Genomic DNA, 27,635 nt, shown 5'->3' with positions numbered 1-27,635 from the left:
CTCATCTCTTTTGACCATTTTATTTCTTTATTCTCCCGCTGAGCCTCTTTGAGTGCTTGTAGTAAGGGTCTTGTGTATTCTGCGTAGTCAAGTATCCATGCCCTACAATAATTGCACATTCCTAAAAACTTCTGCATTTCTTTTACCGTTTTTGGCTCTTTCACTGCTGTGATCGCTTCTACTCTTTCAGGTATTATCTTTTTGCCATCCTTTGATATCAGCTGTCCCAGGTATAATACTTCTGGTTGGCAGTATTGTAGTTTCCCTCTTTCCACTTTGTACCCTTTGTGGGCTAGCAGTGTTAGGAGTGTAACTGAGTCTTTCCTGCACTCTTCTTCATTCTGTGCGCATATGAGCAAGTCATCTACGTATTGAATGATTGTACTCTCAGCTGTCAAATTTCCCAAGTCTTCGTGGAGGATACGATTGAATATACTGGGGCTCTCACAGTAACCCTGTGGTAACCTGCAATGCTCATATCTTTTCCCCCCTAGTGTAAATGCTGTCAAGTATCTGCTCTCTTCTGCCAGGGGAATAGAGAAAAATGCATTTTTCAAATCAACTACTGTGAAATGTGATGCGTTTTTTGGGATACTGCAAAGTATCGATGCAGGGTTCGGAACTAGAGGAAACTCTTTTTGTATGACGTCATTTAGTGGGCGTAGGTCCTGGATCATCCTCCATGCCCCTCCCTTTGCTTTTTTGATCGGGTAAATGCAAGTATTACATGGGGAATTTAAGGGTACTATTATTCCCTGGGCCAATAAGGCACTTATCGTCCCTTTTATCCCTTCCTCAGCTTCACGGGACAATGGGTTCTGTTTGACTCGGGGCAGAATTGCTCCTTGTTTTAATTTTATCGTAACTGGGGTAACTCCGTGCAACAACCCTACATCATGGGGGACTGTAGTCCACAAGTTGCTTGGCACTAATTTCATGTCATCATCAAAAAAGGAAGGTGGTGCTCCCACCACAGCCATTAACTGTACAGGCACTTGTCTCGTTTGTATCAAGATATCACATGGTATCGCTATTTCCATTATTATTTCTCCGTCACTTTCTGAGTCAGAAAAGAGATCCTCATCTGATAGATCACGTAAGGCTATGTCAGCATTGATGCACAGCACAGTGCGCCATTCACACCCATCTATGTCCATACCAATTACTGCAATTCTTTTGGCTGATATCTGTACTGCATGCAAATCTAAAGATATCACGGACCCTGGTGTAATGTCTGTGCGTACTATTGAGCGGAAGACAAATTCTGTTGGTACCCTCCATTCTAACTTTTTTAGCTCAGGTTCTACTCGGGCTAGAGTTTTCAACCCTTCAATGAACACACTTTCGTCTACCGGCATGCCACGTATCTCTGGTGCTGTTGCTCGCGCGTGTACTACTAGCATAACACACAGAGGGCATATTCCTGGGGTGGGGCAAACTATCCCTCTTTCTGTGAAGGATATAGTCATATTGAGCTTGCTGAGAAGGTCCCTTCCGAGCAAGTTTATTGGGCTATGTTCGTAATAAAGTAGGGGCGTCCTTACTGTCTTACCCCCCACTGTCACATCCAACTCTTCTGTGTAAGGAACTTCGATGACAGCCCCAGAGAACCCCTGCGTCTCCAACCTACGGTTAGAAAGTGGAAACCGACCCTCATGTATGCATGATTTTTCGGCTCCCGAATCCACCATAAATATGAACTGCTTGTCTCCTATCTGCGCCCCCACTAATGGTTCCTTCGCTGCATTGTAGGTGGTAGATAGGATGGGACACGCAAGTGTTCCCTGTGGGCTGTCCTATGCTGGCTGCCTCATTGCTCCCCCCTGACTAAAAACATTGCCTGACATCACTGCTACACTGCTATAGGGGGCTGGGGCAGGTGCCCCGTTCGCAACTGTGGCGAAAGGGTTTCCTGGTGTGTAGTGCATAGGTTCGTTGTTCTGTGGGTGACCCTGTGTTCTGCTGTGTTGAACGTGTCTTTGGTCTACATACCCTGCTCCTCTGGCCTCTGTTGTCTTCCCATTGGGAGGCCATATGGGCTCCCTGGGTGGGGTTTACCGTATTGCTCCATATCCTGAAATCCGTTGTTTGGTCTGTTTCTACATTCTTGTGAGAAATGCCCCCACCTCCCGCAATTCCAGCAGCTCCCTTGTTCACCTCTAGGGCCTTTCCCCCCATATCCTCCATTACCACCGTACCCCTGCCCCCCTCCTCTGCGACCCCGGTACCCACCTCGTCCCCCTTGAGGGGCCCAATCCAGCCACTGCGGACCTCTGCCTCCGTAATGCTCCTGTCCGTTCCACTGCGGTTGTCCCGCTCCTGCCCAATTCGCTGCCATCCTCCCCTGTATTGCTACCAGCCCCTCCTCCTCCTCGTCTCCCTCCCTACTATGTGGGAGCGCTGCAACTGCTGCAGCGACCTTCACCAGTTTCGTTTGTACTAACTTGGCCTCATCTGCCAATCTTTTTTGTGTTATTTCCTTTTCTCGTTCTTTTATTCGTTTGCAGTGGTGTACTATTATACTCTGTGTATTTCGGGCCACCCCTTTCCCTCGATCCCTGCAATTTTATCAAGTGCTTTATGTACCTCTTTAGGCAGGCCTCTCTTGATTATGAAATAAAATAATGATGTTGACTGGTACCAGGGCGTGCCCGTTTCTGCTCTCCACATCTCCTGTACCCGAAAAAATGTAATCCATAGCATCCTCCCCCTCGTTCATTGTGCATTGCATAACCGACTGTAAGTCTGGTGTATCTGGAAATGTTTCTCTTAATGTGTCCCACACTCGTGCTCGCACTGTGTTAAATGAAGCACCATCATGACGGTCACAATCTAACGTCACCCCCGGAAAACCTGCTTTTATCCACACTCTATCTGCTTGGTCCCCAACCGCTGATACTAGTAGGCTTTTTACATCCCCTACCGCCAGTGGGACCCCTGCTGTGTGTTTCTCGAATGCATATATCCACTTACTTGCCCCTCCGGACAGTGGTGGTAACAATTTTAACAGATTGGCCTTATCCATTTGAGCCCAGGGTATGTAGTTTGGTCTCCCTCCTTCCCTGTGTATCAATGGGAGTTGTAACTTCCCCTTCGTTACTTTGCTTCTACTCACCTTTGTTCCCTTCCTTCCTAGTGGGGCCATTCTCCCTAGCCTATTTCTTAGTCGCCCTGTCCATTCCTCATCCATTGTTCTCCCCAGATGTGCACTATCCATTCTCCCACTCTCTCCTCCCATTACCACACGTAATCTCCCACCTTCTTCATCGTCCTCCACATCACACCACAAGTCCTCTCTTCCTCCTGTGACCAAAATCTCATCATCTGCATGCTCACTTACCCCGTCTATTTCTATTATTCGCGTGGGCTCTTCTTGTATTCTGAACAATATTTCCCCCTTCTTCCACCCCTCCTCAATCGTCCTGTCATTGTTTTGTGCCCTTGGTGTTTGCGCTAATCGGGCAGCATTAGTCCCACTTTGCTCACAGATATTTTGAATTCTAGATAATTCCTCTCTTGCTAATGAGAGCCTTGAATCTAAATCCTCTGTTAACTTCTCTATATCTACTGTGGGTGTACATATCTGTCCACGCTGTCTAGGACCCTCATATGGCGGGGGTGCAGTCGGGCCATGTGTTGTTGTAGCTTGAGTTGGGGGCACATATGTGGGGTCACTATACCCCTCTGCGGGCACCAGTTTATTAAGTATAGGGTACAACCGTGTCACTTCACCTGGTTTTTCTTCCTCAGTCACTTCTTTATCGCCTTTGGGTATCAGTAACGGGTTGTCTGTGGTGGATGGCAAATTGGTAGTCGGCTCTATCTTTTTGATAGGAGGCACCTCTTCAAACAATCGCCAGAGATCTAATATCTCCCTCCTATTGTGGAACTGTTTCCCCTTATATTTCATAAAGATCCATGTAGCCACCATGTCTAGAACATTTTTATCAAAAGATCCTCCTTCGGGCCATATTTGGGGCAGAGCCTCTCCCTTTAAGTCTGTGACCCACTGATCGTGGTACTTTCTAATGCGTTCAGCATATCCAGGTAAACTCTTACAGATATGGGCCAGGGGTGTCTCTGTCCCCATTGTATGTGGTTGGCTTCTATAACAATATATGTATATAGATATGTATCTCTAAAACTTTATACTTTTCTGACACCTTGGCAATAAGGGAGTGTGCAGTTGTGTAGTTTACACTAAAGATTACTTAGGGGGCACATACAAGAGCAAACCACCTTCTGCACACTACCAATATTTCCAGCACAAACATTCAAAAGAAACAGCTTAATTCATTGGGCTTACCACCTTATAATGTCCGTAGGTCACACTTACAATGACCACACCATGATCATGCACATTTTACAATTCACTAAAATCATCATAACATGGCTTTGTTTCAACACATATAATGCATTTACAATGATAGTCGATACCCTATTGGAAGTTAACCTTTAATCTCTTTCTTCCCTCCCTTGTTTCACCCAACCTTTCTTTATTTGTTATGAGGTAGCCCTTTTTCAAGCGAATCTCTTTTTCTCTTTACTATGTATTTCACCTATTTTCATTTATAGACCCAGAAAGAATGAAAGAAAAGCATTTACTAATATATTCACTGTGTCTCCTTTTTCTACCAGACACCTTTATCTTATTTTCCACTTGTTCATATATTCCCAGTACTAGTCAAGATAGCACTATGCGGCGCTGCCTTCTACCCCCTTGCAGAGTTAGGTTCCCGTCTCTTTATCTCTTTTCACCTTTTGATCCTAATGGCCCTATGCAAAGAAAAAGGAAAGAAAGTATAGTATTGATTCTAGTGATCCCCACCATGTCCCCTTTTTAGATGACCTCGTTTTTATTTATTTTTTATTTTTTAATTCCTGCTCCCTTCCCCTACTCCCTGTATCCCTTATGATCACTCGCACTTAATACTCACATGCCCGTCTTGAACCGAGAGTCTCCGAACTGGGTTCGTCCAGGCGGCGCTGCCACACGCTCAACGTCCAGCCCAGCTCCGGCAAGCGGTACTCAAAGGGGATTTTTTGAAACGGTATCCCTTACCCTTTCTCTAATACGTGCGCACTTCTGAGCGTACCAGTCGCCGTAGGCGGGTAGCTTTCCGGAGCAGGCGTACTGTGCGTCTCCCCTTTCGACCGGAGATTTTCGTGCCAGAGGGGACGGAAAGGATGTACCAGGAGATGTAATCACACAATCGGGGTCACCACTGAAGGCAAGCGTCCCCAGATAGCACGACCCTCCCCGCAATGAGAGGCAAGAATGGACTCTACCACGAATGGGAATAAGGCTAGGACCAAGTGCGGGTGAGCTTAAGGGAAGCTTTATCTAATTCAAAATAGGGCATGCAAAGAACTCTGCAAACTCCGAGAGCGCTCTGTCTGACAATCGCAAAGACAGGCGTTTATATTTACAAAAAGTGTCATAGGCATCTACACACTATAGGGGGCACATGTACATGGGGATTGGGTGGCGTCGACTAACTATATGTGCAGCTGTGATGCGTCGCTTTATGGTTGGTGGACACCGCCGGGTGCCAACGTGGGGTGGGCAGGTCAGATGGGCTCATTCGGGAGGCGCTGTCCGGTCAGGCGTGATCAGTGTCATTGATGGACGTCTTCCTTGGCTTTCTGCCCTAAGGGCCAGGCACACCCCATTCATTCAATGCTGCAATGTCTGTTGCCCTGTAAATCCTACAATAGGTTATTCTACAGGTTAATACAACACAGGAGGAATGCGCATTAGGTGGGGTGCTGTGGCGATACATCAGTACAGGGTTGCTGATATCCTGTTGACTAGGTATCATAGGCCATAGGGTCGGGTCTCAGGGCACGGGGTAAGCTGTCCGAGCTTTGGGTCTCGTTAGAAGTCATGACGGATGCTTTTACACAATGTTAGTGCAATATTAGGTGTCTTCTTTTACAAGCGTCATTAACCTGGGGTGCGCTGGTGGGTCGTGGGACCTATGAGGGGACACCTCTGGCCTCTGGTTATGGCCAGATTTTTGCTGCTGGGCTGTAAATAATTCAGGTGGCTGTTCGTGGCCATGTGAGCTGCGGGGGAACCATGAATGCTTGAAGCGGCTCCAGCCGAATTGGGGGCGGTGAGGCGGTGTAGCTCGGGCCTTTGCTTTCTCTGGCAGGCTTCAATGGGAATGGAGGGGAGGCGGCCTTGGATATGCCCGCGATGATAGCATTCTCGCAAGCTGCAAATCGTATTGGATTGCATTGACGATGAAGGGATTCGTATAATGTAATAATGTATAATGTATAATGTAAAAATGGCTAAGGGGTTACGCATCTATAGTATTTACATCAGTACATATTCATTTCAGAATTCATTAACTATATCTACAGTTCCATTACTCACTATAGGGTAAGTATTTGCAATATTAGCAGTTTTAGCATCACATTGTAAACACGATACGTGAGGTAGCATTAGGGTTTGTGGAGCACGCAGGAGCAACAGACCAATACGGTTGACAGCGGTAATACACATTAAACCTGTACATTTGCACTTGATGGCATTCTATGTATCTCATTTAAGCAATTTCCATGAGCTCACAATACTGTCGCGCTTGTGTTCCTTTGCACTCTAGCAGCATCAGGGTAGTCATGGCATTAGGACTTGGTATCACTCACTTTACATTACCCCTAGAGAAGCACATAGTAGGAGGCCAGGGACCATGAGTGTGTGCGCATACTGAGAGGGTTTGAGTGTCGTGACCATGTGGTCACACAATGACACATTCTTTTGTTCGTACAGTGTTCGTAGATTTTTGACACGGAGGTCGTGCAGAAGGGATATCATTGTAATGCAATATATGTATACATGTATATATGTATGAGCAGTTTCTTGGTGTGGGATTAAGACTTTTGTTTCATCGAGGACGGTTTACAGTTATTTTCCAGGCCAGCCCCGCTGCCTGGGTCACGCTGAGGATAATGATGCACTGCGGAAGGTGAAAGATACAGTGTTTGCTCTAACACTAGCTCATGTCCGACTGGTCGTGGGAACGGGCTTTCAGCGGATCTGCCAGGGAGCGGCGGCAACAGGGTAGACGAGGACTCTCTGAACGTGGGGGCCGTGCTGCAGCGCACATGGAGTCATGTCTTAAGATGGCGTTCTGGTTTTCGAAATGGTTCCCAGGGTCTAGCCTAATACAGTACGTTTGGTCTATGTGTTGTCCAGTGGTCCACCCACCACCTGGGCCCTGGTGGCAGGGGGTCTCCTGACGAGTCATAGACATCACAAGGAGGGGACTGCAGGGGAGGTGGGTCTCTTTGACCTGTCCTCCCATACAAAGGTATTTTTAAATATGTCTTAATGCTCACTTATATATTTCCAAACAGAGATTTAATGTTGTAAAGGTATGTTTGCATCGCACCAGTTGGCTTAGGGAGCCAAATGTAGCAGTTTATGTCACGACAACCAGGCTCTCCTAGGCTATAAATAGGATCTAAAAAGCTCCCAGCAGTTTTTTTTAACCCAGGTAAACTAAACCATAGATGCTGCAAAATCCAGTGCACTATATTGCCTTACGTATCTGTCAAAAAATCCTATACCTGCTAACTGAGCCTGCACAGTGGGTCTGCACATGCTCAGTGACTAAATAATGGGATAGAACTTTTTGACAGCGTGAATCTATGTTTTAACTTAGTCTGGTCCTGTGCTGTTGTGTTTTGTACTTAGTGTTAATTCAAATGTTTTCAAGCCCAACAGAGAAACGAGCGGGCTGCAAGAGGAACGAACAAGAACAGAGATCATTCCTGATCTTTTGCAAGGATGTTGTTGCAGCAGCGCGGAACAGAGGGGAGCTCGGATCTCAATCAGGGTGCTAGTAAGCATTGTCACACAGAATGAACAGGCTGCTTAATGCACTCATATTTAATGATGTTCTCATTTAGCAGAATCAGAGTGCTAATGATCATGGCAAGTGTCTGAGCGAAGCTGCTGCTTTAAGCAGTGTTCATGTTCTTTTATTTTTAACAAATACTGACCTGTTATGTAAGATGGGGTGGTGAGTGTAGATGAATGAGAGTCATTCCTATGAGGTGGAAGGTCATGGATTCCTTTTGCGATAGAGGGAACTGGCATGCAAGTGAATCAAACCAGCTTATCTAGAGATCGGATGATGGGACATTGGCAATCCGAATGTTGCAGTCCCTTGCACCCTCGCTGCAGCGGGCCCCAAGCTCCCCAACCTGAACCTGGGCTTGAACCATATTGTGTTGTTAAATGCCTTCATTAATTGCTGCATTTTTATAGAAAATGTCTATAAATATGCAAATGGTCTGGTTAGACTGAAAGCGTTAATACAACTCTGCATTCATGCACTTACAGACGGGGGAGTCTCCCGAATATCTGCACCAGAGCAGAGAGTGATCTGCAGCCTCATCTCCCTATGCCAATCCCGGAAGACACAGAGAAAGACCCTGGAGCAAGACACCAGAACGTACAGCCCTTACTGTGAGGAATTTGACCATCTGGACATTTTTTATATTTTTTAAGATATTGAATGATGGGAGATAAACCTCGGAAAATGTGTGGGGCTAATCCGCATACATTTTCTTATGGTCACCAGACAAAAAACCTATAGACCTGGGTACTCTGGGTGGGCCCAGCCTACAGGCGCAGTCCTCCCTGTCAAATTTAGTTGGAATGTGACACCCAGGAGCACATGAAGGCATCTCAAAAGGGGGAGGGCAAAATCTTCTTCCTGCCATGGCCAGCCCAATTAAATATCAAAGGCTCCATGGATCTGCCCTGTCCATTGTCAGTTCTTCTGGTGGCAGCGCATACTGGTGAGAGTTAATTGAAGCAGGGCTGCAAGAGGCCTGGTCGCAGAGCTGACAAAGGAGACAGGAAACCCAACACCTTTTTGATATTCATCTGTGTCAACCTGAAGTGAGAGCCCGCCTTTTAGTATCAAGAGCAGTGAAATGTCATGTCTGGGACAACTGTTTACAGTAGGCAACCCCCGCAGGGGGACCCCTTTCAGAGGGTAGGAGTATGGAGACAGAAAGTCTATTCTCGCCACAACTTCAAGGGAGACCTGCTCTTTGATCAGGAACCACAGAGAGCTCAGTTAACCAGAGAGACCCTTTGATCCATAACAGACAGGAATATGGGTGGAACGTAGTAGTACATGTTTTCACTCCTTTACCTTTCCTGTTGCAAAGCACTTCAGTTATGACCTCACCCATAACAGAAGATTGCTGGTGATTGCAGGATTGGTTCATTAAGGTAGGCTTAGCCTGCACCAATCACTGGGGCCCATTTGGCTGTAAAGGAGGGCTGAGCCTCTCTTGGCAGATCATCTGAAGACTTTGCAAGGAGTAGCAAGAAGAAACCATTGGGATCCTGGCTGAAGGTACAGTCTGCCTTACATCTTCCACCAGTGAAGGAAGGCCAGGATTTCCAAGAGGGAAGCAAGATCCCTCCCCTAAACCTCTCCCAGGGAACAGAGGGAAATACTGAATCCAGAGGACCCTCCAAGCAGCTCCAGAATCGGTTCCCAGCCCGCACACAGTGTGCCCTGCTAGGCACTGCAAGCACGCTTCCTAGGTGGGAAGTGCCAGAGAGTCTCTGAACCAAACCAAGGACAAGGCCGGTGCCTGCAACACTTCTCTCAGCTTTGGGCCGTCCTCCTTAAAGAACAACACAAGCCCAGCGAAGAAGCTAGGAAGAGTGCACTGACAAGCATCAACCAGCATCCACTTTTAAGGACATTTCCGAGGCAATCAAGCCCCTTGAGCCTCAACCGACTGCACTGCTGACTGTTGTCACGCCGCAGTTGCTCAAGCCGTCCGAGATGCCTCGACCAGTGCTTCAGACCCACCAACCAGCACTGAGACGATTCCTGACCACGAGCCACTGTGTAGGCCAGAGTGCAGCCGTCTGTCCAGCCTCGCTTGCCGAACTGCCTGCCGCCTGATACCCGCAGCTGTCTCCCTTGATCTTTGTTGCAGAAGCTGCAAAGCGCCCTGAAAATGACTCGACGCTGTCGAGCACCAAGAACTTCTACAAGCACAAGGTACATTGTGGTTCTGTCCCCCTCGACCTTCCCCGATGGCCCCTAGTTACATCTTATGACCCATTGCTCCATTTGTGCTGAAACTAAGCATCCCTGAGCTATTGTGATTAATTAATGTACCAACTACCCTCCTGTCAGTATCTAGAGTGCATCCCTTTTCCTTCTTTGAAACCGTCTGTCCTCTTGAAGGCACGTCCCTAAACGCTCAAACCAGAAAAAATGCAACCCGCTAGGGAAAAAGGCCCAAGAAACTCTTGCAAGGATAACAAGTATTTATTCCACGCAAAAATAGGTGCATCAGCAAAGAACACTGCTGCTACGGAACGTTCTGCCGAAAACTATTACAAGCAGAAGCTTAAGAGAAGGCACAGAGTCATATGTGACATCATAACATATAGTGAAAACCTGCGCGGCTGGTTGGTGCGACCCTAAACATGGTTGGCCTACTCCATAGGGAATGCCAGGTCGTTGCTCCCAGCCAAGTCCGTCCGTCTTCCATCACTCTGCTAAACTCATCATCTTCAAGGAACCAAGGTCAGATTACCAATTAGCTACAGTTATTGAACAATGCTACTCTATCATTATGTAGTGCACCTGGAAGGCTTGCAGACTTGTACAGGGGGAGTCTTAAGGTCGTGTTAACCCACACATCCTTCACTCATTCTTTATCGCAATCTCGCTTTGAACTATAATTTATTCCTCCCTGTGCCTCGCATTACAAATCATGTCATTATGAAATAAGGTGGAATGGTCGTGTTCTCAGATCTTTTATGGCCAGTTGGTTTATGGTTGGTGGTCCGGGGTCATCCACTATCATGGAATTCAGAGGTCTCGGGGCTGGGGCAGTTGTAGGGGCTATAACTCGTATTTGGCTGGGTGGGGGTCGGGGCCTGCTCTGGCCCGGCTGTGACAACGTACACGCTGAGGCACCTAGTACTGTCTCATGGCCTTGCAGGGCACATTCCATCTAAGAAAAACATGTTGGCAACAATTTGTTAAACAAAGGATGGTCTCTGTGGTGCCTGCAAGCACGGCTTTTCTCATCATTACCTGTGCCTAGTCAGATATCCCTTGCAGGTTCGCAGCCTGTACCTAATGCACTGAATACTGTGTGGCCATGCAGGCCCGACGCTTTGGCTGGAGCTTACACAAAATGACATTTGTTTGCATGCATGCACTGTGTCTAATATCTAAATCAGATGTAATAATATGATCGTATGTGGACTATTGGGACACTCCCCAACCCCTGGTCCATCACAGCTCTCTCAATGGGGCTCGCCTCACTCTAAAGTGCCTAGGGTGGGTGGATCAGGTTCACTCTCTTCCCAACATTCTGCATTCCTTTACAGGGTGGGTTGTATTTTGTAGAGTGCTAGAACTGTCTGTTGAATAATAATAAAGTAGATATATGTATACAACCTTGACTGGACAGTCTCTTTTGTCAGTATATAACTGTATTTTCGCTGTGTTGCAACTAACAAACGATCCACGACCTTGCAGAGATAAGCCTGCCATTCCGTCCATGTTACCAAAATTGGACAAGGAGGTATATACAGTGTAATGAGAGAACAGAGATCATTTACACATAATGTATTAATGAAACAACTAGCAAAATGTTCCTAATGTAGCAATAATAACATGGTGTGAGGGCTTCAACAGCCGGTAATGCCTTGGGGCCCAAGTTATATGCCCAAGCGAACCGAGGGCCTTAGCGCTGGACCTCTGTACCATTATCGGGCCGGTGAAGCCCATAGAACACGTTATTATTGCTCTTAGCACCTCTAGCGTTTGCCTTAGGGTACTAATAGCAATAATAGGATTGCCCCTTTGCCATTTCTATGGCTTGAGGAGGAAGCCAAGTGGAGCAGAGGAGGAGAGTTGGGTGGGATGGGTGTGTTCAGAGGCTGGATTTTGGGGGAGGCAGTCAGGCGAGAAGTGAAAACAGCCGGTACAGAGAGAACAAAGGGAGTGTTAAAAGAAAGAGAGTACAGAGAGCATTCAAAGCATTTTGCAAAAGCACACAGTGAACGCCACAGATTACAACAAGCTGTACATAGGGTGATTGGAAGGAACTTGCTATATAAACTGGTGATCAGCAAGGATGCTGCAGAACTGAAAGCCAGAATTGGCACATGGTGGCCTATTAGGAAAGGGAGGGTTATGGATGAAGGTGAAGTATGTGGGGGAGAGCAGGGCGGATTGTCTAGTAGGTATACAGATGGGTGAGTCCATTTACAGATATGTTCACAAAGAGGAACTGCACAGGTGAACGAATGATGTTGCTTGACAAGCAAACTACAAGGGTCTAAATTAAGAGGAAGGCTTGTAATATAGACTTTATATGGCTGCCAGACACCAGTAAACCCAATATTGTTAACATGGGTTGAGGTAATACAAAGCAAGCAAGACCCAGAGGAGGGAGGAGTGCCTGTAGTCCTGTAGTAGGAAAGGCAAGAATAGGTAGGCATATTCTAATCTGCATCAGAGGAACATCATAATGTTAAAAAATATTGAAAGCCACATAGTGATAAATAAGGTATAGTGGCTTTTTGACCTATTTTCATTACTGTGACGACATTGTTTTGGCCGTATGCACACATTTTCTAAATAGATCTGAATAGATCTGACACCTGCGCAATTTCTTTACAGCAAGGTAAACTTTGGAACAAAAGTTTACAACTTCCTATGCCACAAAGTCTTCCCAGTTGGGTTTACAGCCTAACAAAGGTTAAACCTCAAATGTTATTTATCAAGATTTTATTTCAAAGGTGGTTATAGTTGCATGTTTAATTTGTGACAATCAAAATCCAGTGGGAATTCCAATTTTGCGTTCACTAAGCATTTTCCTGTTTAATGTATACTATGGGCCTCATTATAAGTGAGTCGGTCCACTAAAAATGCCGGACAAAATGCTGGTAAATCTGGCTCTGACAATTTTACTGGTGTGTATTACAGGCGGGTTACCGGCAAGCTCGTAATGAGGCCCTACATATTTATGTATGATATTGGAAATGCTTGCTTTGATATTGTACATGTGTGACACTTACATGAGCAGTCAAACATTGATCATGTGTTGCAAATGGACTATTATGTTAGTATTTTCTCCGATAAAAAAATAACAAATATAACATCCTTAAAGAAGCCAGTGTTAGGCAGAATTATGTGCAGTACCCTTTGGGAACACCACACACAATTAAAACTACAAGTGACAGTACAAATTCACCTTTGGTACATGCCTGTACTACACAGTTAAAGTGGTAGCAGTAGCGGAGCAGCCAGACTTATCTCAAGAGTAAGTGAGCAGTATCAAATAGTTACACAAAGGACAGCAATTACTATGATTCAGGCAAACACTGACTCAAGGTTTTCAAGTAAAAGAATATACATTTATTTCACTCTTCAGTTGTATAACATTACACTATTATAAGCAGTCTAAACATCACTCTCTTAATACACCAAACCACTTCCCTTAAATTCCAGACAAGTTAAGCTCACAAAATAAAGTGGGAGCAAAATGGCACTCCAGCAATTTAAAAGTAAGGGAAAGACAAAAGTTCACAGAAATGGATCCACACCAACAGGTAAGTACTCAGGGCAATCGAACAAGAGAGACAACAATGATAAAATCAGATAGAAAAGGCTTAGGGCCAAAGTCAATGGTTCAAAAGTCTTTTGCTCAAGATAATACAGTTCAGGGTAGTTTGCGGTAAAGTTTGTGGCACTGTTTCCAGATGAGGTTGGTTGGTAGAAAAGTTAGTTCAAAGAGAAGAGAAGGACAAGCCCTCGGATTGGAGAAAGATTTCAAACACTTTCACTGCGGCTGAACGAAACGAACAACCGGATTTGCACAGTACCTTAAAACGGAGAGGGAGCTGTAGCTGAGGCAGACGTTCCTGGCAGTTCCTGCAGGCTCACGGTTCCTGAAGCGACTGTCGGACTGATCAGAAGTAGGAAGACAGGAGGGTCCTGCACTACCCAGGGAAGAAACCAGCAGCAGAGCAAAGCAACGAATAAAAGGTGCACTCCTTAAAACCCCAAGCAGGGTCCAACCTTCCTGGCTATCTGGCCCACTGTAGCTCTGTACAGCAAATTCGACCAGAGGAGGGGTCCTGGCTTGCAGTTTGGGTGAACTGGTTGGTCCCACCACCTCAAGGGAAGAAGTTTCCTGGAGGATCTTCTCTGTCGTCGGATTCTGGAGATTCGGACCTGCAGCAGTGCTTCACCGGGCAGTTCAGTCATTTTAGGGGCCCTCTTGTTCCAGTTCCTTGTTGGTTCTTTCGTTCCAGTGGCGACTCTGCTCTTCCAGTTCCAGAGACCTGCTTTTTATGCAGTTATCCCCCATTCATACAGCCTGGCTGTCAGTCACACAGCAGGATGGCTGGCCTGGCAAGGCCAGTCCCCTTAGCCAATGAGACAGGAGTGCGACTTGGGTTACCAAGAGAACCCATGGCAGGGGTCCTAAAACCTCTCCCTCACACCCTGCCTACCCAGAATCTCAGGTGCCTACAGGAGGGCTTCTGTGTGGAAGCCCGCGAAAAAGCGATGAACAAAGGGACCAAACCTGGTTTGGCACGCAGAGTAAAACACGAGAAAGACTTTAACAAAATGAAATGGCGAATAAACCCGGCCGGAGCCAAAATAAAATGTATTTGGTCAAGTGGGTTTATGTTTGAGGCTAATATAGTAGCCCAAAACATTACCACGTTTATATAAGATAATCGCAGTAGAAAAGTTAGGGTAGATACCACTGCCACCAGCCAAGTTTTAATGTAAAGGGAGCAACACAATGCTCCAAGAGGCACAGACAAAAAGGGATAAGAATTAACCCTTTCCAATCCTCCATGGAAGATGGGGTGTACTGGGTCTGTGGTTTAAAGTGACTAAGGTAAAGTTAATGGCAACTTTACATTTTTCTGGGGGACTGTAGTCAGCCCCAGAAAATGGAGTTGGTGGGAAGTCTAAAAGACAACCCTGTGTCACTGCACTGAAGGTGCTGTGTAACACACATGAAACATATGGTGCCCTGGAGTAGGTGAGGCTCCAGTGCCCAAGATCACACAAAAGTAGAAACACACATAGCAAAACACATGTAAGAGTGGGAAGAAAGGCTCATACTCTTACCAGGTGAAAAAAATAAATCCTAGGAATCCAGCAAAGCTGCTGAGGGACTCAGTAGGTAAGGGAAATCAACCATTTATGAGAATTCTCCTTAACAGCCAGAAATACGTGTTTTCACAAAGCCAAGTGGACTGTACAAAAAAAGCCAACACCTGACATCTGTTTAATAGTTTTTTATTAGGCTGGAGAAAAATAGGTATTCGTATCTTAACAATGTGTTGGTTAGGACAACATCAAGTACATTTAAGTCTGCCTTGGAAAATATAAAATGGTTTCTTTTGCAGACTTTAGTTTGAAATGGAAGCCAAAATCCCACTTTAAAAAAGATATTGAAGGTAGAAAATGAACTCAATCAATTGTTTGATGAACAAAGTCTTAGTTCATGGCAGCTGCAAAACACTTCTTTGTTGTCTTTTCTCCCACTGAATTAATAACCTGTTACTTTCACAATTAGATACAAGTCTGTATCGTACAGCAAAAGGCAAGACGTGGAAAGTCGTGACTAGCCTGGCAGAAGCCATTTTACTTTTTAGAGAAGTTCATGCTTTACGATCTGGTGGCCACACCGGCATAGTGAAAATGAGAAACACCTTGGCATCTCAATGTTATTGGCAGGGCATGTCCAAACTATAGATGAATGGGTAAGTATGTTGTTAATAATATCTTATCCTCACATGTTTATCTACACAGAATTCACCATGCACGTCTGACACTTACTGAGTTATTCTTGCAGTGATTTATGGATTGGGAAGTTGCCGTCCCTCGCGCTAATGTTTTTGTTACTCATTTGGACAGTATGTAGTGTAAAAACCTAAATTTCATGTTTGCACGATTGCAAAGTAGCATAGAAACAAAGAAAGTGGAAGTACAGATGCAACTTTTTGACTATGTTTGCCATCTATGGGCTTCATCTCAAGTTGGGCAGTAACTCAGTGCAATTTCCGCCAGGTGCAACTAGCGTTACCACCGGGTTGTGCAGTGGTATCTGTGCCACATCACAACCATGCGTGCACGCGTCCCAGACTCAGACGGTAACGATATTAGCGCCTGGTGGAAATAGCACCCAAATAAGGGCTACCACTGGAAATCCAGCGCTAATAGCACTACTGTCAGATATGCAGCACTATTAGCGCCAGTGGAAATTGCGTCACCGCCGGAACGAGAAGCATTGTTGCAGCCATTTTGGAAAACACAATTCATTTAAAATCTCCACTACCTGCAGCCATCCACACCAGCAAAACAGCCACAAGCGGATTGAAAAACAACTGGCGGCGGTCTCCCACAAGCTCGCTTACCTGGAAAGCAAAGCCAAAGACAGTGAGGGGAGATCAAGGCGTAAAAAGCTACTCATCCTAGGAGTGCCGGAAAAGGAGAAGGGCCAGCATGGAGTTCTTCTTGGAACGATGGCTAACAGAGCACTTTGCCCCGAAGAAGTTCTCCAACTTCTCCATCGAAAGGGCCCACAGGGTCCCAACATGTTGACCGGTACCTGGGGCCCCTCCCCACACTATAATTGCCAGACTCTTGAACTTCCAAGACGCTCTACTGCAGATGGCGAGGGCCATGGGCCCCATAACCTATAATGGGTATCGGAAAGGGTTTTTCCCAGTCTATAAGAGGGAGGCCCAGAACGCACGCCAGTCCTTCGACACAGTCAAAAGAAATTGATCTCCCTGGGAATTAAATGCACCCTTTTCTTCCCTCACAGCTGAAGGTATGCCATGGGGGCAAGGCTCAGCTCTTTAACAATCCCAAGGGAGCTTGGGTCTGGATAGAAGTTCAAATACTGTCCACACCATGATTACAACAGCTGGGGAGAGGGCCACGGCCAAAGCCTGGGTCGTCCCCAATCCTCTTTGAGACACAACCTACGGAGGTCCATACGGACATTGGAGCGGCTTCGGAGGTAGCAGATAAAGGTTGTGCCACTGCCTGGCATGCGAAGCAATATGCTTACTAGATCTTTCAAGTGGGTTGGTGGTATGGAGCGGCCTCAGACGGGGAACAGGGTTTGACGAGATAACTGCTCTAGCAGTCACTTCGCACATGGTTGCAATGATATTTACACGTCTGTTTGATGTGGAGTTTGGGCGAGAGGTGCTTCTGGTTGGGGAGAAGTATGGGGTTGGGGGACAGGGCGCTTCTTTCAGTTGTGTTTGGTTTACTGCCTAGATTGGGACGTCCAGAGGGGATGGGTTCACGTGACAGTTCGGGAATCGGAAGGGCATGGAGGGAGGAGCCACTTGGCAGAATGCGAGAAACAATTCTCCGGTTATGATGGCACATGACGGGATGGTCTCTTTGATGACATGGAATGTCAACGGGTTAGGTTTTAGCATCAAACGACGGCTCATATTCGAGTTCCTAAACAGATGCAACTTCCAGAGAGGTCTTCACCAACATCCTTTTCTATGGACTCCTCATCTCATCTCCACACTCCTCCCTTTCCCATCCTCTCCCATTAATGATGACGCCAAGTGTGAAGTCCTCTTGGCCGGCTTCTCATCATCATGCTGCCTCATTAATGTCTACCACACAGGCACTATCTTGGTTCAGGGTCCTCAACCCAACCTCCTCCTCTTTGACCGGCACCTGCCATCCCTCATTATCTTCCTTCCCTCACCTGCCTCTCCCTCTACCACTCGCTCTGTCCCTGCCCCTCTGACTGGTGTACCACGCCCCTGTACTCCACCTCAGAAAATCTTCAAAGGCGGAGACCTCATTTACCTGGCTACTCGTAACACCTGCTCAGCCAACAAACACTCCTCCGACATATGCCTCCCTCTTGAAGACAATTACCTCGACATTCTTGTTCTTACCGAGATTTGCTTCAATGGCAGCTCAGTCACTGCTTTTGAGTCTCTTCTTCCTGATGGCTTCAAGATCATTTCCAAGCCACAACCTCACTGTGCTGCCGTTGGGGTTGCCTTAATTCTCCCTGAGTGGGTTCCTTCTTCTGTCATACCCACCCAGCTCTACTCTTCCTTTGAGAGCCTTGTCTGCAATCTGGTCATCTCTGCCTCCTCCTCTCTCACAATTGCTACCATGTACAGGCCTCCCGGCCCCACCATCTTGTTCCTCTCCAAATGGGATTATTTCTGTTCCTCCCTACTCTCAACCACCTCCAATCTCCTCATGGGTGATTTCAACATCCAATTGGGCTCCCCTGTCACAGCATCCATTCTTTTCCGTGTCCTCTGCACTTCACTATCCCTCTCCATTCTCCCTTCTGGCCCAACCCACTCGGCCGGACACATTCTGGACGCCCTCATCCATTCTGACCTCTCTCTCCCCCACTCTCAGGTCACTCCACTCTCTTGGTCAGACCATTCTCTCCTCTCCTCTCACCTGGGTCCCCTTGGCCCTCTGACCGCACCTCCAAAAGCCCTGGCAACCTCGTTCACGAACATCCATCTGATGAAACAAGTGTCAGCTGCTGCCTGGCATCCACCTTCATCCTCATTTCTCCCCCAGATCCTACCACCGACTCTGCTCTCAGCACCTCCATTTGGCCATTACCAACACCCTTGGCATTCTTGCCCCAGTCATGAGGATCCGCCTGAAATCCACCATCAAACGTGCAGAGCTGCAGAACGGAAGTGGCACACCTCAGGCTCACCCTCTGACAGACTGGCCTGCCGCCTGCCCCAAAGGCAATACAGACTCTCCATTCATGCCAAAAAAAGGGCCCATATCCAGGCACGGGTATCTGGTGGGTCCAACAACACGGCTGAACTCTTTCAAATCTGCAGGGAACCAGCCAACCCTTGTGCTGTCTCCTTTTCCCCTCGTCGATCCCAGGCCTTTGCAACTCACTGGCCACACACTTCACTAAAACTATTGACATCCTGAGCATCCTTGCTACAGTCCCTCCCAACATGTCCCTCACTCCCTTGCCTCCTATGGCTTCTCACCCTCCTTCTTCCTCTCTCTCCTCCTTCTTCCCTGTCAGACCTGAAGAAGTCACCAGAGCAGTCCGCTCCAGGAAGGTTTCTTCCAAACAGGTGTCCCCTTGCTCCTCTAGAACCTTCAAGGACAACATTTCTCTCTTGCCCCTGTACTCGCTGATCTCTACAACCACGGGTTTGCCACTGGATCTTTCCCCTCCTCCCTCAAGCACTCCCTTGTGTGCCCCCTCCTGAAAAAACCTTCAGCAGACCCTACCTGTCCAGCCAACTAACGCCCTATTTCTATCACCCCCTTCCATTGGAAACTGCTGGAGAAGCTGGCCTTTCCACAACTTACCTCACACACTGAACTTGTTGGTAGTCTCCAAGACCATCTATCTAGATTCCGAGCATCCAGAGGCATGGAAACTAATCTTCTGAACACCCGTTAAGAACTGCTATCATCTCTGGACTCTCCAGCTGTCCCTATCCTACTCGATCTCTCCTCTGCCTTCCACACGATCAACCATTCTATCCTCATAAAATGCCTCCATGATACCCTAGGTATCTCTGAGCGGGCACTGGACTGGCTGACCTCTTTCCTAACTGACTATTCGTGCCAAGTATTTTGGGCACCTTCGCACCTACTTCCTTCTCCACCTGTGGGGTACCCCAGGGCTCTAACCTCTCTCCCTGGCTCTTCAAAACATACCTTGCTCAGTTGGCACTCCTCATTTCCTCATTCTCCTCCAATTACCAGTGCTACCCAGATGACAGACAACTCCTTTTCAAACTTCCTGCTGATCCTCTTGCATCTTCCATCATCCCTGACTGCCTATCTGCCATCCAGTCCTGGTGCACTTCCAAAGATCTATGCCTCAATGGCAGCAAGACTGAGATCATTCCCATTGGGACCCCTGCTCTCTCTTTTTCCCCCTTACACTGGCCATCCTCTATGGGCTCTGTAGGGAGCCATGGTATCACAAGTATGACACTGACACAAAGGTACAATTTGTAAAAGCTTTATTACATTTTCTGGGTTTGAAAAAACACCTATTCTGCCCTATAACTATGAGAGTAGGCTTGACCATCAAATAATAAATAGAACAGAGCTAGTGAAGTCTGTCAAATCAAAATAACCCATGCTAACAAAACCTAATGGCTGCCCTTTCTCTTGTACAATAAGTGTATTAAGGAGATATGTATGTAAAGGAAAATCACTGTTCAAAATATAAAGAATAAATGTGCCAGAATCAGCTCTCCTCCCCACATTAGACAGCACGGAGTAAGACGGTCCCTGTAGGCAGGATGACACACTCTGGCTCGGGTTTTCAACACAAAACAGTGCAAGACAAAGATCGAGGCCCGCCTGGCCTTCCACGTTAAAGTCCCTCTTCCTAGACTTCCAAATAATGTTTCAACAAAATATTTCACGCCGGTCCCCCTCTGTCAGGCTCAGACCTCTTCAAAACAAAAGTTCACGTTGGTCCCCCTCTGTGGGGCTCAGACCTTTCACAACAAAAGTTTAACAATGCTTGCAGGGGTCTCACTTTCCCAAACGTATTACACTTTGGGTCTCCCTCAGTCGGGCTCAGACCGTTTTCCAGTGTGGAAGACTTTCAAATGTGCGTGGTTTTCTATACAGACCTCAGCTAGACCACTTCGGTTCAAAGTTCAATGTTCCGCTTTTTTTACTGTCCACTTCTCTCGCTTTTACAGTTCATTCACTTTATTGTTACCAAACAATGCACCTTTCACAGAGACTTTCGAGAGGGCTACATCCTTTCGCCGGACCACTCGTTACTCAGTATTGCTGATCTTACAGCTGTCCTTACTTCAAAGTTCATTCACAGGTCTGCCTTTTTTTGTGTCTCATCCACACACGTTCAGCCTTGACTTGCGATGTAATGTTGCCACTTTAATCTTTCTTTTAACACACACTGGTCTCTCTGGTCGCTTGCCAACTCACCAGCTATGTGTGTTTCTTTCTTGGTTTTACGATATCCAATTCACGATTCAAGGTTAGCACCACAGGCTTGGCCTCACTTCCCCAACTCTGCTGTTCAGAGGGGAGGGTTGCTGTCGTCCTTGAAACTCAATACAACCTTCTTCGAATGGATTGTGTCCTCCCATGTATTCCTCATCTGTGATATTTGATATCTAGCTTCAGCTGCTTGGGAAAACATTTTTGGCAAAGGCCGCTGTCTGTTGATGGCATCAACTCAATGTCCCTCGAGGGCCTCCATCTTGAGGATGATGTCATTGAAGGCATATATAGCACGCACAGCGCCCGTTGGCTTCAGTTCACTTTTTCCGCAATAGCTTTAGCTTCGAGAAATACGGCGCGCTTCTTCACTTTCGTTATTACATTGTTTTTTTGAAAGAGAAGCGAGAAAGTGTCTTCTTCGTCAACACCGACAACCCCATAGACCGGGTTAAAAAAGTGTTTGTGGGTTGAAAATGTCATTGGCCGATCCTCATGGTATATGTTTGTGGTGCCTCGGGTTAGACCATAAAACCTCTGACTGCTCCAAGTGCCAGTCGATGACAGGAAAGGCCTTGAAGGAACGAAAGGGGAAATTGAAGGTAGATCGAATCCCTAAATCTCCTACCCCGGCCAAGAAACCTTCAACTAACGAGTCGAGAGGTGGTTCTCCGCAGAGGAAGAAGGTTAGGGGGTCGAGATCGAGGAGTGGCTCTCACCATTCCTCATCCTCCTCGAAGAAGTCTAAGAGACGGCACCATAGGTCACCTTCTTCGACTTCATTGTCGGACGCTTACCGCGAGAGGGTATATTGCCCAACTACAAAATCTGGTCCGGCCGAGTGGGAGGCCTTCAGAGCAGAGGTGCTCAAAATATTTCAAAAGCAGAAGCCTCCAAGCCATGCTCCTGCCGCGCCTTCGAAAGAAGCTGGAAACGAAAGGGCTCTACCTAAATCATGCGCGCCTTCGATCCCGGGATGAAGGCCTGATCCACATAAGAGCTGTCGAGACCTCAACCTGATGATGTAACATCGAAGGATCACTGGAGCCAAAAGCATAAGTTGAGGTCGTCGACACCATCGACACCAGCTGCGCCATCATTTCCAGCTGCGCCATCGACGCCGAGCGCCCCACTAAAGTCCATGGCGCCAATGAAAAAGGTTTTGACATATGAATGAATGTGTATGAATGTGCAACATGATTCTCTGATTTTTGCACAAACACCTCCATCCATAGCTGTGATCATGTCCAAGACATATCTATTCTGAAGTGTCATTTGTCGTATGGCTCTCATTTCTTCTCCGATGGCATTGAATCCCTTTATAGTAGTATTGATCGTCTGCAGCAATTCCCATCTGGTAATCTGCAGCCATTTGGTATTTGCTCCGACCTGGATACTTGGCATGAAGATTAGGGTGAACACTGATGAAGTCTAGCTAAAGAATCTGTGTTCATATGGAATGGCATCAAAGGCTTCTATTGACTTGGCTGAGAAATAGTTCTCTTCTTTCTTCTTATCAGCTCCACAGACCTCTTCTTCCTCAGGTGAGCATCTGCTTTCGGGGAACTGTCAAGGTTTATGTCACTCTTAGGAATCACCAATGCTGGAACATGGACATTTACTATTGAGCAAAGTCCTCCCCAGTTCTCTGGACGTTTCATATAAACTCTGGGTCCACAAGCCCAGTAGTGATCTATTATCACTGCTGTCCCAATCATCATTGCTGGTACGTCAAAGATTCGACCACAGTTCTGATTCTGTCATAATTCACCGTATTATCTTATATTAAAGGATACAGGTATAAAGGATACAGGTATAAACATAAAGGATACACTTGGTAGGCTCTTCTGGATCCTTGAGGAGGCAAACGGCTTAAAAGTAGTAAAGTCAAAAATAGACCTTCCAAATGATACAACTCTCTGACTGATAAAACAGGCAGAGAGAGGGATCACTGGAAAGGGCGTGCGAGAATCATTGGAAGTCAGCCTAGGATACAATAAAGTATAATGAGGAAGTGTCCCAACATTAACTCTCACTAAAAGCACAGCAATAGCAACTAGTACAACACTAACCTGTAGATTCTGATAACTGGGTCTCCGCCAACAAGTCTCTGAAGTAATCCAAATAAGGAAACAATGACAAAAGGAGGGAAGGTTAGTAAGGGAAAACTTATCCCGAACGGCATGAGGCTCACGCTAGATACCGGGCTGGTGCACCACAGGATAGCGTTGCACAATCACCTTCTAATTAACAGTTGTCGGCAGTACTTCCTTTCCCACGTAGAACAGAAATAAGGAGTAGAAATCCACCTGTAATCTTCTCACAGGTGCCAGAGTTTAAATCAAAAGCATAGCACAACTTGCGTGTGGAATTACACGTGCAATGGTACACACAGCGAGGAACAGCACGTTCAGAGTTCAGGATCCGTGTGTGTTTTTACACACGACAAACTTCCACGCAGCCAGGAAAGCCACACGGTCAGAGTTCAGGAACTGACATGTGTTTTTACACGTGACAAACTTACACACAGCCAGGAAAGCCACGCTTGAAGACTTCAGGAAACCGCGTGTGTTTTTACACACGACAAACTTACACACAGCCAGGAAAGCCACGCTTGAAGACTTCAGGAAACCGCGTGGGGTTTTACACGTGACAAGAGTACATGCAGACGGGACTGCCAGAACTCGCATGTACAGGAAAAGCCGTCCGTAGGTCTTCTAGTAGACAGCTGCTGATGGTAGCGTGTAGAAAGATACACGCGAACAAGGGAAGATGCCGTAACTTCTTGGAAGCAGCTACAGGAGTTCGTGTGTGACGGAAACACGCACAAGGAAAGCCAAATAAGTTGCTGAGGAGATGCGAGGACGCAGATCAAAGAATCAGCTACAAGATACCATGTTGGTTCAATCAGAAGCAGCGAGCGACGTCTCTACGCTGCTTATGAACGTAATGCAGTAACACACGTGACCATCCCTAATCACGTGAATTCAATGACGTGAATAATGCAAACGTCGTTTTCCAGGCATTATATCAAACAACCTCCATTTAGAATAGAAAGGCTTAGCAGTTCTATGGGCATAACCAGTTCTGTATGAAGACAGTGTTCCAGGTCCCTAGGTAATTTGCCTGCCATGCATGACAGATTCTCTCCAACTCTTATTGTGCCATTGTTTCTGCAGCACAGTTTTGCACTCTCCAATGGGACTATCTGCAAAGGACCTCCTCGATCCTCGACCCATTTCAGTAGCTTGGCAAGACTCAGGCATAGAGGCTTGCCTCCATTCTGTATCAGATTAACAGTTGTGCCGTCGGAGTCGGCACAGAGTCTTGTGTGTCTTGGAAGGAGGCACTGTGCTTTTCGTTTTGCCTTTGCAGTCCTATCTCTAGCTTGCTGCCAGGAGGCGGAGCTACCACATTACAAATACTCAGTGCACCCACAGAGCTGCGCAGAGTCGGCACAGAGTCTTGTGTGTCTTTGGTGCCTTTGGTCTCTCGGTCCTTCGTCCAAGTGATATTTGCAGGAGCGCTTTCATTTTTTCATTTTTGCTTTTTTCTTTTCTGCCTTTCCGTCTGCGCTTTAAGCAAGCGCGGAACTTTACACTCACAGTAACTTTTCTCTCAGCTTGATGGGAGTGAGTAATGTTTTGGAACCATCGCAGACCCGGTCTGGCTTGCGACGCAGAGGAGGAGCATCTACTAAACCTGCGGTAAGGAGTAAAACTTATGCACCTTTAACAGGTGAGGATGTAATTAACTTAATGACTCTAATCACTTCCACTTCCACTGTCTCAACAGAGAGAACTTCTAATGACACTCAAATTGTCTCTAAAACACATTTGTTAGTAAGCAGTGATTCTGCGATCTTCAGACAGGATAGTTTGCAGGAGTGCGGTCAAAATGGTGGGTCTTGTGAGATTACTGAGCGTGATGAGTGTAGCAAGTATGGTGAGCATGAGCATGAACAAAATGAGATTGGCGAAGATGTGTCCAACAGTCCAATCAATGAAAGTGACGACGACTGCTTTATTGCTGAAACCGAAGTTGAAATTGACACAAGTGAAACAAACAAATTGCTAAATACTAATGGTATCGCGTCTGAAATCGATGCGATCATTACAGATCGGATCCAAGAAGGCAAATACTACTCGTGCTCCGAGTTTCCAACTGATGGCAATATAGATGCTAATAAGTTGGTACCGTTCAACACTCTGCCCAAATTACATGATCTTGCAGCAAAAACTGTGCAACTGATAAATGGAGGAGAAAAACCGATTACCTTATTGCATCTTGGCGAGTTGATGTGTGCCAATCAAATTCAAACGGAACCTAGAACAGATCATTCGACTGGAAAGCCTATTATGGAAACAAGTGTCAACAAACCGCCTCAATTTGGTGGCTGTAATATAATGGATCTGCAAACACCTTCTGATGCCAAAGGAAAATCAAACACTGAAAGAAGAGCTTCTATTAGTGTTGCAGATAAATTGCTGAAAGACCTACTAAAAATGAATCTCGATTTTAATAAACGAAATGATAACAAATTAAAGAGCTCCTCTATTTTAAATAAAGAGAGCTCTTTGATACGACTGTTGCCCCATGATGATGCATATGCAAAAAACTTCGAACATGGAAAAGATGTCTTAACAGATTTTAGCACAAACAAAATAATAAATAGTCCCGCACGTAAAAGGAAAAGAAGTGGAAACAGCACTTCTGGCGAAATTGCTTGCTCGCAGATAAGAAGTCCTAAGCAACAATATATGCTGCACTCACCAGTAAGATTCACAGCGCGTGAAAGTCAAAATCAACCGCACAATAAAGGCGCAACTGAAATCTCAACATCTACCAACGAGGAAAGAAATACCTTACCTTCATCATCGTCCTCCTCCTCTTATGACAGCGATGACTCATCTTTAATAGAAAGACCTTTTCCAAAAATAAGACATGTGCACAGGAATAAAAAGAAATCCTATCTACAAAAAAATTGAATATATCGAAAGGAGACACTCCGGACTTACAAACAATACTTCTGTCCACTATGAACATAGTACTCCCTCCCTATCTCAAATTATACGAACAAATGGATAGCAATATCAAAGATCTAACAACGCTAATAGCCTTATTAAACACTAAAGTTTCTAATATGGAAATCGAACAACAAAGGAATCATGATAATTTGAGACAGGAAAAAACTCAAAATGCCAACTATCTGAAATGAATATTGGAATCTAATCAAAACTCACGAGAGGATAAAAAATGAATAGCTGTAGTTGCTCGCGAAGCTCTAAAACTATTCAACAAACCTCCTTCGTCTACTACAAAGGATGATGTTAATATCAGCGATAACTTAGACTGTTGTCGTAGTACTTCTATTATGGGAAAAAACAATCTGCCGATTATTGACCAAAATATTGGACATGGAATTAGTGAAAAAGAACGGATTAAGAAAGATTCCTCGCTTTTAAGTAAAGCTAAGGACACTTCAATCGCACTCGTAGATAAGGACAAGAATACAACCTGGCAAAGATGGCTTCCATTGTCGGAAGAATCCTTCTCTGCACCTAGGGCTGAGCGCGAGATCTTATTAGATGGCCTACAAGAGAAAAGGTTCAACATAACTGAAAATGATAAGATCGATCTATCAAATGAAGGTGTCTGTTCTGCAAAACCGAAATCCACTGAAAACAGAGTTCTTGAAAGCACAGAGAAGCTCCATGTGGAGGAAATTATTGAAATAATTGAAGTGAAAGATACTCAAAAGGATCGTAAAGATCAGACCAAAATGAGTGCAAATGAAAACGTAAATCAAACCCCCGGTACAAAAAAAAGAAATAATTGAGAAAGTAAACAAGATAGCTAAGGACATCCCAAGTGAGATAGTAGATATGCAGAAAAAAACTGCTGAAACACAGAAAGGTTTGTTCGATATATTTGCAAAAAATAGCTCAAAACTTGCTCCAAAAGGAGCACCGCAAAAAAAGAAACCAAAAAAACAAAAGAATGGAAAAATAAGAAATGGAGCCCGAGCATTTCTGAGAAATCTGAAATCAGTTACTGTGAATGTATCAGCAAACAACTGCGGCACATTGCAAAATAATTCGGACGGATGTTCAAATAAACAAATTAAAACTCCATCAAAGGCTTTAGAAATCCAAGAAGAAGCACCTATGTGCTGCACTGCTGACCAAGATTCGGTAACGGAGTCTGAAGCAGTTGACATCGAGACATTAATGAACCTCTCTACATTTGAAGATCCACAAGAAGCTAAGCAATCGGGATGCGATATGAGAAAGGTGGCAATTGAATTGGCTCTGAGTAAGAATATGATCGGGCTCGTTGACCCTAAAAAGAATGACGATGTAAATTCACCTGAAGGTCTTTGCGAATGGGTGACCGAACCAAATAATCCCATCTCTGACTCACATGAATCAATAGAGAGTCCTTTCAAAACGTTAGATCAAAAAAGGAAAATATTAACACTAATGATGCAAAATCAAGCCGAAACAAATACAATAAGGGATGTGGCTTTGAATTACAAACCTGCAGATATAGAAAAAAAAACATTAGAATAAGTTAAACTGTCATGTATAAAAA

This window comes from Ambystoma mexicanum, chromosome 4p (assembly GCF_040938575.1).
Source record: "Ambystoma mexicanum isolate Mex_15411 chromosome 4p, UKY_AmexF1_1, whole genome shotgun sequence".
Lineage (NCBI taxonomy): Eukaryota > Metazoa > Chordata > Amphibia > Caudata > Ambystomatidae > Ambystoma > Ambystoma mexicanum.
Note: the sequence above shows the minus strand (reverse complement) of the source record.